Below are 15,355 nucleotides of genomic sequence, written 5' to 3'. Positions count from 1 at the left end.
ACACAAGAGGGAACCATAGTTGTGACATTTGTGCCTCAAAGTCACCGTTACTTCACTTACACCCTCAGCTGATGGGGCTTTCGACATTGAAATTATTCAAAAATTAAGTAAAATTTGGTCTTAAGCACCAGTTCCATAACCCAATCTTCCAAGATATTTTTCTATGGGTCTTCTAGTGGAGTCAGGTTTGAGTAGCGTGCATGTGATTTTCCTGAGACATAACTTTTTTTCTGAGTAACACTGAAGTGTCTGATTTTGAAGAAAACAAATGAGACTTGTACATCTTTATGGTCCCAGTATGCAGCCTATTGTTACTGCAGTATAAGTCATCAGTAAATGTTTGCCAAATAAATAAAAATAAGTAGTGAATAACAAAACTGCCTTATAAAAGTTTTCCTACAAATTCCTTAGCCTGGGATTATACAAAGCATCTGCCACATACCCTTCTTATCACTGAACCCTTTACATTTCATCCAAACCACTGTTCCTAGGCTTTCCTACAACTGTGCCCCTCAAATGTCTTATCCATTTCTCCATAGTCCAAATGTTTTAACTCAAGACTCAGTCTAAAGACCAGAGAATAAGGAAACATTAATCTTTCTTTTACTTTTCCACTTGTAATTTTCCCAAATTTGTGACCTGAATGCTCCTTAAAGCATTTGACATTTGATATATTATACCATAATTTTTATACATGTATCTTCCTTACCCATTTTGTGGGGACTCTTCTTTATGTAAGTTTGTATCCTTTTATAACTCAGTGTTTTAAAGAATATATGTCAGTAGGTAATGTGAATAACAATCAAAACTAAAGCACAAACAATGCAAGTATGTATCTTCATCCTAATCATTGTGTAAGCCTGAAAACACAGTAAACAGAGTGCTAAGTATGGAATGTTCAGGATGTGGACTTCACTGGTACACAGTCACAAACTTACACCATAACTTATATGTTTTGCAATTTTCAGGATATGTTCTCTGCAATCAAGAGAAGGAATGGCATATTCTTACTAGAGTAGAATTAGGAACAAAGTATAACATTTAATACTCAGTGTTGTTTGTTTGGTTTTGTTTTTGATACTGGGGATTGAACCCAGGGGTGCTTTACCATTGAGTTTGATTCCCAGAATTTTTATGTTGAGATAGTACCTCACTAAATTGCTGAGGCTGGCTTCAAACTTGTGATCTTCATGCCTCTGCCTCCTCAATTGCTGGGATTACAGGCTTATTATTTGCTATACTAATCACTCTTTGTATAATGTCAACATGACTAAGAGGTACTGTCTGGAAAGCATGAAGAGAAAATTTCATCACCTTGCTCAAATTTGCAAAACAAGTGGTAGCAGAGCCAAAGTTGTATTTTCAAATCTACTAAAAATCTACTGATCTTGATGGTCTGCAATGTACCATTTTCCAAAATAAAAAGAAAACACATATCTTTCAATTAGCATAGGAAAAGTTTTTTCTGTTCCTGATGCTCATTTTCTCCTTGTCCCTACTCCATCAAATTTATGTAAGCCCAATAAAGAAAACAATTTTTCATGTATTTATTTCAAGTGCTCTTTATATATTTAACCATCCTGTAAATTGACATATAATTTTTGTGCTTGAGTTTTACTTTCTCTCGACTGAGCTGTGTATTTTGTCAGATGTTCTTTGACTCTGGGCCTCAATCCTGGTCACAATAAAGGCAGCAGGTTCAGACCCTTTGCCTGGATAGTTCCCAGCCTCCAGATGGCATGCCTGATTGATTAGCACAGGCTCCTCCCAGCAGATCTCTGATGAGCATCTAAGGTCCAGGTCAGCACATGAAACTGATGCTCCATGCACGTGTTCGCTGCAGCTTCTCAGGAATCACAGTGGGAGGCCAGGAAGAACACACCTACAGAAGCTCCCTCTAGGTTTTGCTAAGGTTCACACTATAATTCCTGACTGTAGGAACAAACAGACGGCTTTGGACTGTCATAGGACAATGTTTTCCACTAAGACTTTACCCCAAAGTATTAGCTGCCAAGTCCACAATTCCTCAGATACCACATCTCATGTTCCCAAATGTTCACCAATGCAATATCTTTTTGTCCTGGATCGGGTAAGTTTGTAGCACCTACTTTTCTCACTCTACATTCTGCCCCTCAGTCCTGTCTGAAGCCAAAGGCACATTTACTTCTGTGGAGCCCTGGTCTGTGCCCAAGTCTAGTCAGCTCCCCACTGAAGATTCCTGTTAGGGAAATTTCACACCACAGTATCATTTGGAGTTGAGCACAACCTCACATAGAGATCTGTCTCTCCTTATATGTTTAATAGTGTATTTCCAGCCAGTGTCATTTGTCTTTAAGATTATTCACTCATACTACAAATATATGATCTTTCTGATTAAATAGGAATGCACACAAGCATGTAAATAAATCTAGAAAACTTATGCTAGAGAATTTGAGGTATCTGACATCATTGGGGATTCTGTTTTTGATGAAATGAGGGTCTAACCTTGCTTTTCTTTCTAAAATGTTTCTGACTTCTTCAACTGATAATTATGTGAACAGATTTATAACCAAAATAAGCTCTCACTTCCTCTTTTGACATGTTAATTGTTTCTAAAAACATTCAATGATGCTCTGTCAAATTCTTTACATAATATTGAATGGTCTTCTATGCTAATTAAATTTTTTAACAGGGAAATTGTAACATGCTCAAGGGCCCAGTATATTTGAAACATACAGTCACAAAAGACAAACATAATATCTTGCTGAATGCCTGTATGAGGTGGTGCAAATGATGAGTGAGTCGAGGGGAGGGATGGCTTTTTTGACATTTAGATGATTTGGAATTTCCAGTTTTTAAGATATCCGTAATGTGTTATTTTCAAACCATCTGCTTTCTTATGTTTTAGCCTCTAGTTGTCAGATAGATTCCTTCATGGTAAGGTTAACTGGGGCCAGACCTCTTCAAACTCCATTTTTTACTCCTAAGAATTTGAGATCTAAGTTCAAAGAAACACGTTAGAAGTGATATATTTAAGTTAATGGTCCTCACATGTGTTTAGCTTGGATGACATCTCCTGTAAAATTTCCCTCCGAATATGGATTAAAAAAACAAAACAAAACAAAAAACATTAAAAAGTTAGGACTCAACAACATGTTGAAAGAGAACTTCTCTTTCGCTCTCCATTTCTGAGGGAGTTACATCTTCTGGAAACATCAACCCTACAGTAGGTTCTTGAAGGCCATCTGCAGAGCCACAAACAAAACCTGGTTCAATGATTATGTGCATTTCAGGAAGGTACTACGTTGGCAGTTTCAAGATTCAGTCTAGGTATACAGGTTACACTTCTGGGCAAAGTTCAACCAGTAAATACATAACAAATCTACTTGTAAACATGAAATAATACTCACAATTTATTTTGTTTTTGCATCAAGGCATTATTTATAATTTGATTTCCTAACATCTAAAAATACATACCATTATCCACAGATGTTATTGTCAAATATGTCAAAATCTCTTATTCCACTAATGTTTGTTGACAAGAGGTCAATATTTGCAACATATTTGGGGATATGCTAGCAGAAACAATTTTTTTTCCATTTTCCTTTTAAAAATGAATATGGGAAATGGGTACATGATATTGGGCTTTGTATTTCTGCAATAAATCCCAGTTTAATTATTATAGATAAATGCTCTACATCAGCTAGCTTTATAAAGTGATTCTAATATTTTTAATGGGATATCAAAGGTACAATTTAAAGATACTTTTAAAAATAGAGAAAAGTTAGATCATAGTGTTGTGTAGTAAGGGCACTGAACTCTTGGAAAAACACAAGTTGAAGAAGGCATGTAATATAAAAAGATATTTCTTTCTTATAAACTTTAAATTTCTCTGAATTCTTTTCTTTACTGGACCTTTTCCCTAAGCTACTATTAAATTGTGAAAGTACATTTTCACAAAGCCTGTTTTATATAAAGAATAGCTGATTTGGGGAGGGGGAGAAAAGTTTTCTTATTTTTCTTTTGTGTGTGTTTTTTTTTTTTTTTCCTTGTGTGAGAGGAAAGTATTCAGAACATCTTTTTAAGTAATGAAAACAACAATAACTGTTCCCAGGAGAATAAGGAAGCAGAGAAGGGGCCTTGTTTGACTTGTCTGTGATAAGGCACTTTGGAGCTTCGGTTTTTATGAGTTGAAGAAAGAGATACACACAACACTTCAATCCTTCTATTATGACAGTTTATGCTTCCTATACAGCTTATTTAACTCAAATGCCTGGGAAATAGACACAATTACCACCTTATGGAATGCTACTTAACTTTAAATGTTCCCCACAGATTAGAAATCCACCTCATCAGAATTTATCTCAGTTTCTCAGGAATTATTTCTTCTTTCGGCTTTTGAATATTCTTGTACAGTTTTAAAATTTAACCCCAGATTGCTTAGCAATAACTATAACAGAAAAAGAAAGAAAAAATTCCCACACTACCGGAGTCTGTTCACAAGAGTTCCTATGAAAGAGCTGTGTCCTCTGCCCATGTACACTTTAATCATTCACTCTTTCAGCTGTTATCAATTTAAAACCAATGAAACTCCCACACTGAGTCCATTTGAGCAGTCAATTTTAATATCTCGAGGCATCTGTAGTTATTCTGAATTGGCTGCAAAAGCAGAACTAACAAGTTAAGCTCTAACCATAAGTCGACATCAGGCTGGTAAACCATACATCAAACACAGACAGTTAGTCAATACTCCAGTATGAAAAACCAACTAGCATTTTTAAGAAGAGCAATATATTCATAATATGTTTGGCAGTCTGGTTTGCATTTCTTCCTTGATGGCTGTGCATTTAACTTTCTAGTCAACAGGGTGGTTCTCAAGCTGGCAGAGAAACACGTTTGAGGGAAAACTGGTCAGTTTTCTGATTTGTGGGTTATATTTTTTAATGAGAATAAAAAGTATGGGGGAATGTGCCATTAGTATTTAAGAATCTAGAAAGTGTCTTAAGTGGTTGCTTTTTTATAAGAAAACTCTTTCAACCATATGTTCTGGATCTTTGAGCACAGTCCTACTTCAAATATTATGTCACTGTCAGGCCATGTATCTCAATTTTGCATTTGGAAAATATGGTTGCTAGAAATACCTCCTTCCCTCCCAGGAGTGACTCCGTGACAGGGCTTTTGCCTCCCATAGAGAGAAGACAATGAAGAAGGAGGAGTATTCGAACAAGATCAAGGTAGTCATCACTTCAATCAAATCATTTCCAAATTTCAGGGGCTGGGAACCCTGGGTGAGTGGGGGAGGAGGGGTGTTTATGACATAGATGCCTATTCCCAGGACTCTTTCATGTACTTCTATTTTATCTTCAAAAAGAAAGGACATATTAAAGGGAAATATCTAAGGAGGAGCAATGTTACATAAAGTTTATGTTTTTCAGATCTGTTGCCCCAGAAAATGCTTTGATAAAATACACTTAGAGCAACATAGTCAGTTTCAAAGAAAAGCTGTTAGTTACACCTCTCCATATTGCAATTTAACTAACGTGGAGAGACAACAAATTGTGATTCTCCAAATTTCTGACACAGACTCCTGCCTCCCTCCCATAGGAAAAAAACAGAAAATGTAGGAAAAATGGAGCTGTTTTACTAATGATTAAACTCAACAGGATTATTTTTTGGTTGCTATCATTGTTGTTTTGAGATGGGTTCTCACTATGTTACCCAGACTGGCCTTGAACTGGCCTTAAGAACTGAACTAAAGCAATCTTATGACCTCAGCCTCCCAAGTGGTGGGAATCTCAGGCACACACACCACCTACAGCTTGGGACTGGTTGATTTTTTAATATCACTAATCAGGTAGGGTAATAAGCCATAAGGGAGATATTTTTATATTGAACAAAATTGAGGCCTCCCAATTAAATGATACACATTCTTTATTTTCATTCTTGGAAATTGGAAATACTGTTAATTTATGATAGACATGAATTTGGGGGGAAAAGATTTGTAGGTCAAACTGTCAGTGATACTAAAAAACACAAAAGAGCATTCTCTGAATCTTAGGATACGTCAAAATGAAATGTTGACATTAATATTTCCTTGCTGGTTTGGTCTAACACATCTGTGGAATGTGGTCCTGGTGAGGAGAGCTGGTTGTAGGAAGTCTGATTTGCTCCATCCCCACAGACACACTCAACATACACACAAGATGGGTTCTTAAATCCCACTCACACCAGGACTGAGGAAGGCATGGGACCTCCTGTCTCAAATGCCATGTAAAGATCAATGTCTCAGTGTATACGAAGCATTTATAAACACATTTGTTCAAATTATCAACCTCTAGGACAGGATGAAGTTCTGTTCTAATCTTCCTGAATTATGTGCTTCACCATAACATGAAATCACCAGCTTGCACTTTGTGTGAACTATAAAATTATAAAAACTATAAGGGAAACGTCAATATCTGCATCAAGTTTGGATACTGTTCACAGCATCTACAGAGACCTCCAAAAAGTCAAGGAGAACTAGGCTGAAGTAGCTTCCATTGCCTGTGAAGCTGACTTTAAGAGTCACAAGGGAGGAATACAGGATGCGGGATGAGAACACCTGCAGGAGAACAGCAGGGCATCAATAATAAATGCTAACCTTTAAAGGGGAGGGGCTTCTTTTGAGTACTGACAAGGGCCTTGCATCTTTTTCTTCTCTTTAGTGGTTTCACAGAGGAAAGGCTAGGATGTGATTAGAGGATTAAAATGGTCATGGACCACTTCTCCAGAGGGTAGCAGCCTTCTGACACCAGAAGGAAGTATCAATTAACCTGACTTGTGGTCACTTGTGACTGATTGAGGATACATGCTTTGGAGAGCATTAGTCACCATGACTTGTTCAATGCTGGAGATGGAAAAGGAGGAGGGTGTTGGTTTTTTCCTCCTTTTCTAACACACACACACACACACACACACACACACACACACACACACACATGTGCATGCAAACACATGATCAGAGTTAGTGTATAGGATATGTTTAAAACATGGTCTATATTCACATGTTGAAAGCAGGCCTGCCTCTACCTGTTACTGTTCCTTATTAATGTACATGGTCTATTTCTTTTACTTTTATGACAATTTGAAAGTTCTCAAACTGGAAGTTTCAAATACAACATTTGGAATTATCACCAGAATTTACATAATCATGTAGGGTATGCCAAGACTGGTCAATCTTTAAAAGATATATAGTCCATAGACTGTAAAAAGCTAGCACCTACCACCAGGGCAAGAGCTAGTAGGGGTTTAGAGATAATGTAGCTAAAAACAAAATGTTAATTTTTTTCTAATATTTTCAATTCTTTAAATCCACTGATGCTGAACAAATAGATAAGGAAGGTCTATTATATACGTAAGTCACCATCTCAATTTTATATTCCAACTAAAGTCTGTATAGAAAGGTCTCTTCCATAAGAAAATAACTTCCTGAACCACAGGGAAATCAATTTGTTATTCTGGCTCATTTTTACCCCTAACCTAATACACTCCCATTTCTGGACCTCATTTTCTTTCATTGCTCCAAAGCTAATCTGCTTTTAATATCTCATAAGACCTGGATCATTTCTTCCGTGGATAACAGGCTTTTAAAAGACACAGGCTTAACCTGCTACCCAGGTGCACTTTCCCCCAACCTTTTTCTGTCTCTCACAGTGACCTGTATTTTATTATTGAACAAAAGCTGGCTATGTAGTACTCTATTACCAACACATTTGCTCCAGGAGCCCTTAAATAACAGAAACTGCCTGGGAACTACTAATGCAAAGGAACTGGGAAGCTTTGAGGCCACGATAAAGAAGCTTAAGGTTGACTATTAATTTTGGCTAATATTAAATCATGACATAGCTCGCACATAAGGATCACAGTTCACTTATGAACCATAAAGAAGTTTAAAGAAAAGAAGATTTACAAGATATTTTTAAGCACATTAGTGTATATTGTGGAAGTATTTCAGACCCCAGCAATGATAGACCCATGCCCTAGTTTATAAATTCAAATAAAGTTATTCTCAGACTAACACTGATCCAAAGACAAAGTTGGAGCATGTCTTTACTCAAAACTACATTGCACTGTTGTGCATATATATTTTGCTTAAATTAACAGTGTGACAATAAGGTTATACTGTCATACATTAGTTCTAATGAGTTATTTAAAAATACTTTCCTCAATAATTTTGCTATTCATAAATATGACTTTTACAGAAAATTTAGGCCTGATAACTTGTATCTGCAATGTGAGTGGAAATTCTTTCTTCACTTCTCAATATAATTGACACATTTTACAAAAATACTATAATTTTTCAAAAATATTATTTTTATTTTTTGACAAAAACCTTAAATAATTTGTATGTCTGTCTGGGTAATTACTTAAATATTCCAGTAACTCTATGACACTATGTAAGTGAGAGTAATGAGCTCATGTCCATTGATGTACAAAGAGTACCACAAAAAAAATTTCCTAAAAGATAGATATAACCCAACCTCAACTTCTTAATGCACTTTACTTGATGTATGTGAGTTACTGCTGCATTTCCTAGACACATGCCTGGATTGATCTCTCAAATTTTAAACTAATATTTGGGAGAATGATTTCCTAGTGCCATCTTGGTTATAATTTCCTCCATGACACTAAGGAGAAAAGGGGAAGAAAGGAAGAAAAGAAATTTTGGAAAGAAGAAAGAAAAGATGAAATAAAGAAAAGCAGAAAGGAGAATTAAGGAATGTAGAAAGGGAGAATATAGTGGTTGAATGGCAAAAATAAGCGTGGCACTGAGTGAGGTTCTTTTCATATATCATTTAAACTAAACTCAATTATGTATATATCATAGGGGAGAAATCCAATAGCCACATGTTAAGTTATGTAGCTGGTAACTGTAAGAATCCAGTGTCAAACCTGCCTTGGTTGGATTCTAAAATTGCTACATTTCCAAATATACTAATTTTTTTTTCTCCTCAATTTTCTTAATCATAAAATAAGGTTGACATTTTTCTATCATCAAAGTTATTCATCCCCCAGTTTATCAAGAGTCTAAAGGGTATTCTGTGTCCCTTGAAAATACGTAACATTTGAGGCAGGTGTTGGAGCCACTGACAGATCACCCTAAAGCAAAACCATCTCATTGACAAGCTCCATCTGTGCATTTTGAGCTCCACCCAATTTATGTAGAGCATCATTGTTTAATAAAAATGAGCAACCTTGCTTATCAGATATTTGAACAAAATCATTAGTTTGTTATAAGTAGAATAAGACAAATAAATTACAGTAGATGAATTTGATGATTCAAGGCACAGATGAGAATATTTTAAAACAAAAAATCAAAAGAGCAAAACAACAGGAAATTCCAATTTATATCCTCAGATAAGTTTTAAGAACATATTTGTGTGTGTGTATGTTTGTGCACACACACATACACACACACACACGCAAGTAACACTATGACTAGCAGGCATGGGAATAGAATGTTCAACAAAAGTTTTGCCCTCTGGTATGTAAGAAAATGGGATATGCAAGAAAGAACAAGCTGAGAAAAAGCAAGAAGCCTAGAAAATTGAAAATATGATTGATAAAGTAAGTAAATTAATGTAAAGATTGAGAGATAAAACAATTCTTTCAGAATATAAAAAAAAATAAGATGGAATGAAACGATCCATTTTGATGACAATATGATCGATTCTGATGATTTAATATTTACTTAATAAATACCTCAAAAGAGGAAGCAGAGAAAATAAGTCAGAGGAACATATCAACATAACAAACGAATAAAACTGGGAAAAAATTACATAACTGAAAAAGATATACTACTTTTTTTTTTTCAATACTGAGAATTGAATTCAGGGGATCTCTACCACTGACCTTTGCCTCAGTTCATTTTATGTCTTATTTTGAAAGAGGGCCTCACTAAGTTGCAGAAGCTGTCCTTGAACTTGTGATCTTCCTGCCTCAGCCTCCTGAGTAGGAGGAATCATAGGTATGTGCCACCTATACCATCAGAGAGTCATCATTCTTGAAATTATGTTGAAATAAGAATATATTTAAAAATTTTTGTTAACTATATACATTATCTTGATTACAAAATCTTAAAACAAAGACAAAATAGCCAATGATATTAGGAGGAAAAAAAAATCAAAGTAACCATTACTGTAAAAGAATGGAAGAATTATGAGTGGAACATACAAGTCTGTATTCTAGAGGCAACAGAAACTAAACTATTGATCAAATATGTGGGCATACTAAAGGTATTTTCAGACCTATGAGGTCTCATGTTTTTCTAAATGCATTAAAGGAGCCTGTCACAGAGTAGAGGGTATTAACATGAGAAAGAAAAAAAGCTATGGGATTTAGAGGAGAGCACATATAGCTCAGAAAAGCAATGAAAGGAAATCACAGGTCATGATCCTGGAAGGTAACCAATCCAAATTTAAGTAAGAGGACTTAAAAATGTTAGAAGGAAATATTCAAGGAAGAAAAAAAGCAAAAGCAGGCATGGAAGACTAGACTGAGAGGATGAAAGCATTTGGTGACATAAAGGCCTAGAAAGTATGAAAAAATAATATAAACTCTGTTGGGGAAGAAATTTGTATAAGAATGTCATAATCAAAAAATGAACCAAGCTAAAACATGATATGATTTTAAGTGAATGGTGGAGCATTACAGTTGAAAGGGAGAAAATAGCTCTAGAAAGCAGGAATATCATCCCCTGTTATATACCCGTAAATTACAACTCTCACATGTGAAAGGAGAATCTTTTCCACCATAATCAGGGAATTACCTTTGGGATTCATAGGGTTATGATATTGTGAGAACAGAGAAGGAAATCTAACAGCACTTCAGTCAACAACTTTACATGAATATACCGTTATCAATTTTTAAGAAAATTTTAACTTTTAAAAAGAACCTACTAAAGAATTATAATTATAGAAACAAATGAAGTAGAATCAATTTTTATGATGTAGACGTATACTAGAAAAAGACAGAGGGAAGAGAGTAAGATCAGCTGTTTTGACCTTGTATATTTGGGGAGGAACAGAGAAGAGGCATGAATTGAGTCCAGTTCATGCATATTACATCAGAAATATGAAGTAATGCCTAAGACTGATAAATTATGATATTATAGCCTTAAAGAAAAGAAAGACACTGACAGACACAAACCAGCCTGCACCCTAAATAGTAATACTACAGATATGGAGTCAACCTCTAGGGGAGCTATAAATAGAAACCAAAGTGGTGGCTCCTAGGAGCAAAACTGGGACTAAGCTAGAAAACATTGCTTTTCACCATATACTTTTGAAGCTTTAAGTAGAGTGTCTACTTTATAATACACTGATTAAAACATTGAACTAGTACAACATTGATTTCAGTTTCTACTAGTGCCATGAGTTCTGCTTATATTGCGATGAATAAAACTACTTTCCAAATATACAATCTTATTATTTTGATTCGAGGAAATACTATTCATAGCTAAAAAAGTTATCTTTTTCTAAAAACTGTATTTCTTAGCATTTCTTATTCTTGGATGTCAATGTTATTATTTAAAAGATTACATAAGTCAGTTTGGCTAACACTAGCAAATTATTACTTCTGTTCCAAGAGCAAGTAGAGGATGTGCACAAGCATACCTACCATCCTAAAGTGTATCTTCCTGCCTATGATTTCCATATTAAACTTATTCAAGTTGTGTTTCCAGGGAGATGATCAATGTAATAAAGTTATACATATATTAAGACATGTCATCCTCTTAAGGCAAACATAAATGCACTCAGGGAGCTTCCCAGAGACTGTCACTCCAGTGGCATGATGATTGCTGTGCCCACTTGATCTATTAAGATCCCTACCGCTGAGTGACCTAACTCTTCCAGCCACATTATACCTATCTACAGTTACCACCCAGTTAATCCATTGGAATACGACCATCATAATCTAATCTTTTCACCTCTGAACCTTCTTGCATTTTCTTACACATGAGCTTTTGGGGGACACTTTATATCCAAACCATAACAGTGGTGATGGTGGGTAGACCTCAAGCAGCCATTTTGGATCAGTAGATGGTATACTAGAAATGCAGAGAAATAAGGGAACACAAAACCATCTATACAACTTCAGGAGGTAGAGCTACCTAACATCTTTTTAATCTTTTTTTCCCTCTATACTTCTGGCAAATAATAACCTCTGTATTATTTAATCCACCAATCTGGTGGTATTTATTGCAGACAAAGCTAGACTTAGTAATGCATTTCTTTTGGTACATTAGATAGTACTTATGATGTAATGTGGAGCAAGCTCTATATAAGGCATAAAGAACTATGGAATGGTTTCACACTCTTTCCTTGTAGAAGAAACATGGCTTTTCCACCACCACTCCCCCAACAATAACAGAAAAAGACTTCTTTCCATTGACCGTTTATTCAGAGCTATCTGCTGGGTTCCTGCCACCACCTCCATCATTGTTTTTTTGGCATTACAGTATATACTTCTCATTAGTCATACCAAAGAAGTTAGAAAATGCAGCACCATTGAAGAACAGATTCTGTTCAGATCCAAATTCTGGCCACTGCAATCACAAATTGGCCAAGTCTCCATAAGCTCAAAAAACACGTTTCGAGGAAAGGGTTTGTGACTTGATTTAAAATGTGTGCTATCAGGGCAATTATTTTACATAATGTTTTTTGTGGACATAAGTCTGATGGGTGTTATTAAGTACAGCTCTTCCTGCCTCTCACCTGGGTGCTCAATGAAGCCTATTAAATCCAAAGTTCAGTTCTCTCAACCTGTTACTAATAGTACACATTTAGATCTTTTTGTTTTTTTCCTGGTACTGGGTACTGCACTGAGGGGCACTTTACCACTGAGTCACATCTCCAGTCCTTTTTAATTTTTATTTTGAGACAGGGTCTTGCTAAGTTGCACAGGCCTCGCTAAATACCTGAGGCTGGCCTTGAACTTGAAGTTCTGCCTCAGCCTCCCAAGTCATTGGGATCACAGGCATGAGACTCCTGCAATAGTTGACTCACTTGGATCTTAAATAGACAATTATTGGAAGAAGTGCTAATTGCCAAAAAATACACGAAAAAATACTCACTATCTTTAGCCATTAGGGAAATGCAAAAGAAAACTACATTGAGATTCTACCTCACCCTGGTTAGAATGACTTATCAAAAAAACAACAGCAACACAAGGTGGCAAAGATGTGGTGGAAAAGGAACCCTCACTCTTGGTGAGCATGTAAATTAGTATAGCTACTATGGTAAACCGTATGGAGGTCCTCAAGAAACAAAAAATAGAACTGCCATATGATCTAACTACTCCATTGCTGTGTATTTATTCAAAGAAAATGAAGTTAGTGTACAAAAGAAGCACCACCATACCCACATTTATTGCAGCACTATTCTCAATAGCCAAGATATGGAATCAGTCAGCAGATACACAGATAAAGAAAATTGTATATATACACAATGGAGTATTATTCAGTCATAGGAAAAATGAAATCCTGTCATTTTCAGGAAAATATATGGAACTGTAGGTCATCTTGCTAGTCAGACATAGAAAGACATGTATTATATATTTTCTCTCATATATGGAAACTAAAAAAATTAAAAAAAGACCTGAAAATATTACAAGGACTAGGAAGGGGTCAGGGGGATGGAGACAGAGGGTGGACAATATCAGTGCATGATATATACATGTATGGAAATGTCACAATGAAATCCACTAATTTGTATACTGATTGCTTGTATAAAAAAGAGGAAATGCATTAGAATACGGTTATGACCCTGTAGGAAGCATAATTGCAGGGTCCAAACTGGGAAGCACAGTTTCCTATCTTTGGCAATGGAGGTCTTTTATCCAGATCTGAAAAATAAGGCAGTTTAAAGAATATGATTCAGATTCTTTAGTCAAATGCACAGCAGATCAATTTTAAAGGAAAAGGAACTCTTATACATTCTTGGTGGAAATGAAAATTAGTACAGCAGCTGCCCCTACAGTAATGTAAATGACTTTGTTAAGTCATTTTGCTTGGGGGAATTTAACTATTTAAACATTAATCATCAATTTATTTCATGTGACTTTTCTTTACTGATTTTGTTGGTTTTTTTTCTAAATCTTTGCTTTAAACAATAATAAAAAATAAGACTACATTACTAAGTTTGGCCAGATCCTTTAAAACATTGGGCCAGTTTCTTTTACTCAATTGAAAAAAAAACAAAAAAAACAAAAAAAAAAAACTCAGTGAAAGCCTTGAGAAAAGTTCATAGTTAAATTTGAAACAAGCCCAAGAAGTGACTACATTTGCATAACTTGATCTGTATTTGGAAAAAAAATTCCACCGAAGACAACAATGGAAGCTTATCAAATCGGAATTTCACATAGATTTTCCATAGCCTTACTAATGAATACTGACTCATTGGTCAGCTATGGTGAAAATTTAATGGAACTCTGAGATAGGAAATGCATGCATTAGAGTGTATTCAGCAGTTCCATTGTATCAGTATGAAGACTGCATTAAGCATCCAGTTCCTCTGCTGCTTTCTGAGACCAATTCTAGAGAACTGTAAAGGATTATTAATCCTTTAGCATTTTGACTGTAGCTAGACCCTATCACTGAATTAAAAACCCTTCCATTTTGCCATAGTCATAAAAAGTTTAGAATTTATGTAAAATTGGGATTGTTTGTGCTGCTAATCTAGTTTTATATGTTTCAAGATGGCAGGTAACCTACAAATGAATCCTTCCTAAGAAAATGAAAGTCTATAGGATGAAGTCTGAGGTGAAATTGAAGATACTAGTATGTTGTTCTATGAAGTTGATGTGTAGACAGCCAAATGCTCTCAGTGCTCCATTTAACAGATGGAAAAGCTGAGGCTTAGGAAGTTCATAAATCATTTAATGTCAATATGCATGAACAGAATTATTGTCAAGGTCTGAATTCCAACTAGTCTAATACCAGGGACCATTTTTTAAATGGTGGATAGGATGATTGGCACATATAGTTTTCTCTACTTTGGATATATCTGCAAAATTATCTCATTTCAGTTTAGATTGAACTCTCAATCCTTCAGCTGATTGTAGTCACATTTTCATTACACTAGTTTGTCTTAAACTTTCTTCCTAGAACTTATTTCAGACTATGGCTCAGGTAATTGGATAACATTGTTCAAATCAGGACACTTCTGAAGTTATTGTTATTAAATATGCTAGGGACAACAGGGGTACACTGGGACTGTCCAGGTACATGGGACCTTGCAGTCATTCTACCAGGCCACCTACTAGGATACCTCTATTCTGCTTCTGGTGTAGAGTTCACATCCGCTGAGTTCAAAACTAGGGAATTTTTTCAGAGATC

The 15,355-nt window shown here is 35.5% G+C and overlaps 1 protein-coding gene across 4 annotated transcripts in view; it reads right to left on the bottom strand.

The window, feature by feature from the left end:
* ARHGAP15 (Rho GTPase activating protein 15) overlaps positions 1-15,355 on the bottom strand; it is a 631,777-nt gene that overhangs the window by 236,976 nt on the left and 379,446 nt on the right. The window lies entirely within an intron of this gene.

This window comes from Sciurus vulgaris (assembly GCF_902686455.1).
Source record: "Sciurus vulgaris genome assembly, chromosome: 3".
Taxonomy (NCBI): domain Eukaryota; kingdom Metazoa; phylum Chordata; class Mammalia; order Rodentia; family Sciuridae; genus Sciurus; species Sciurus vulgaris.
This window is presented reverse-complemented; position numbering and strand designations above follow the sequence as displayed.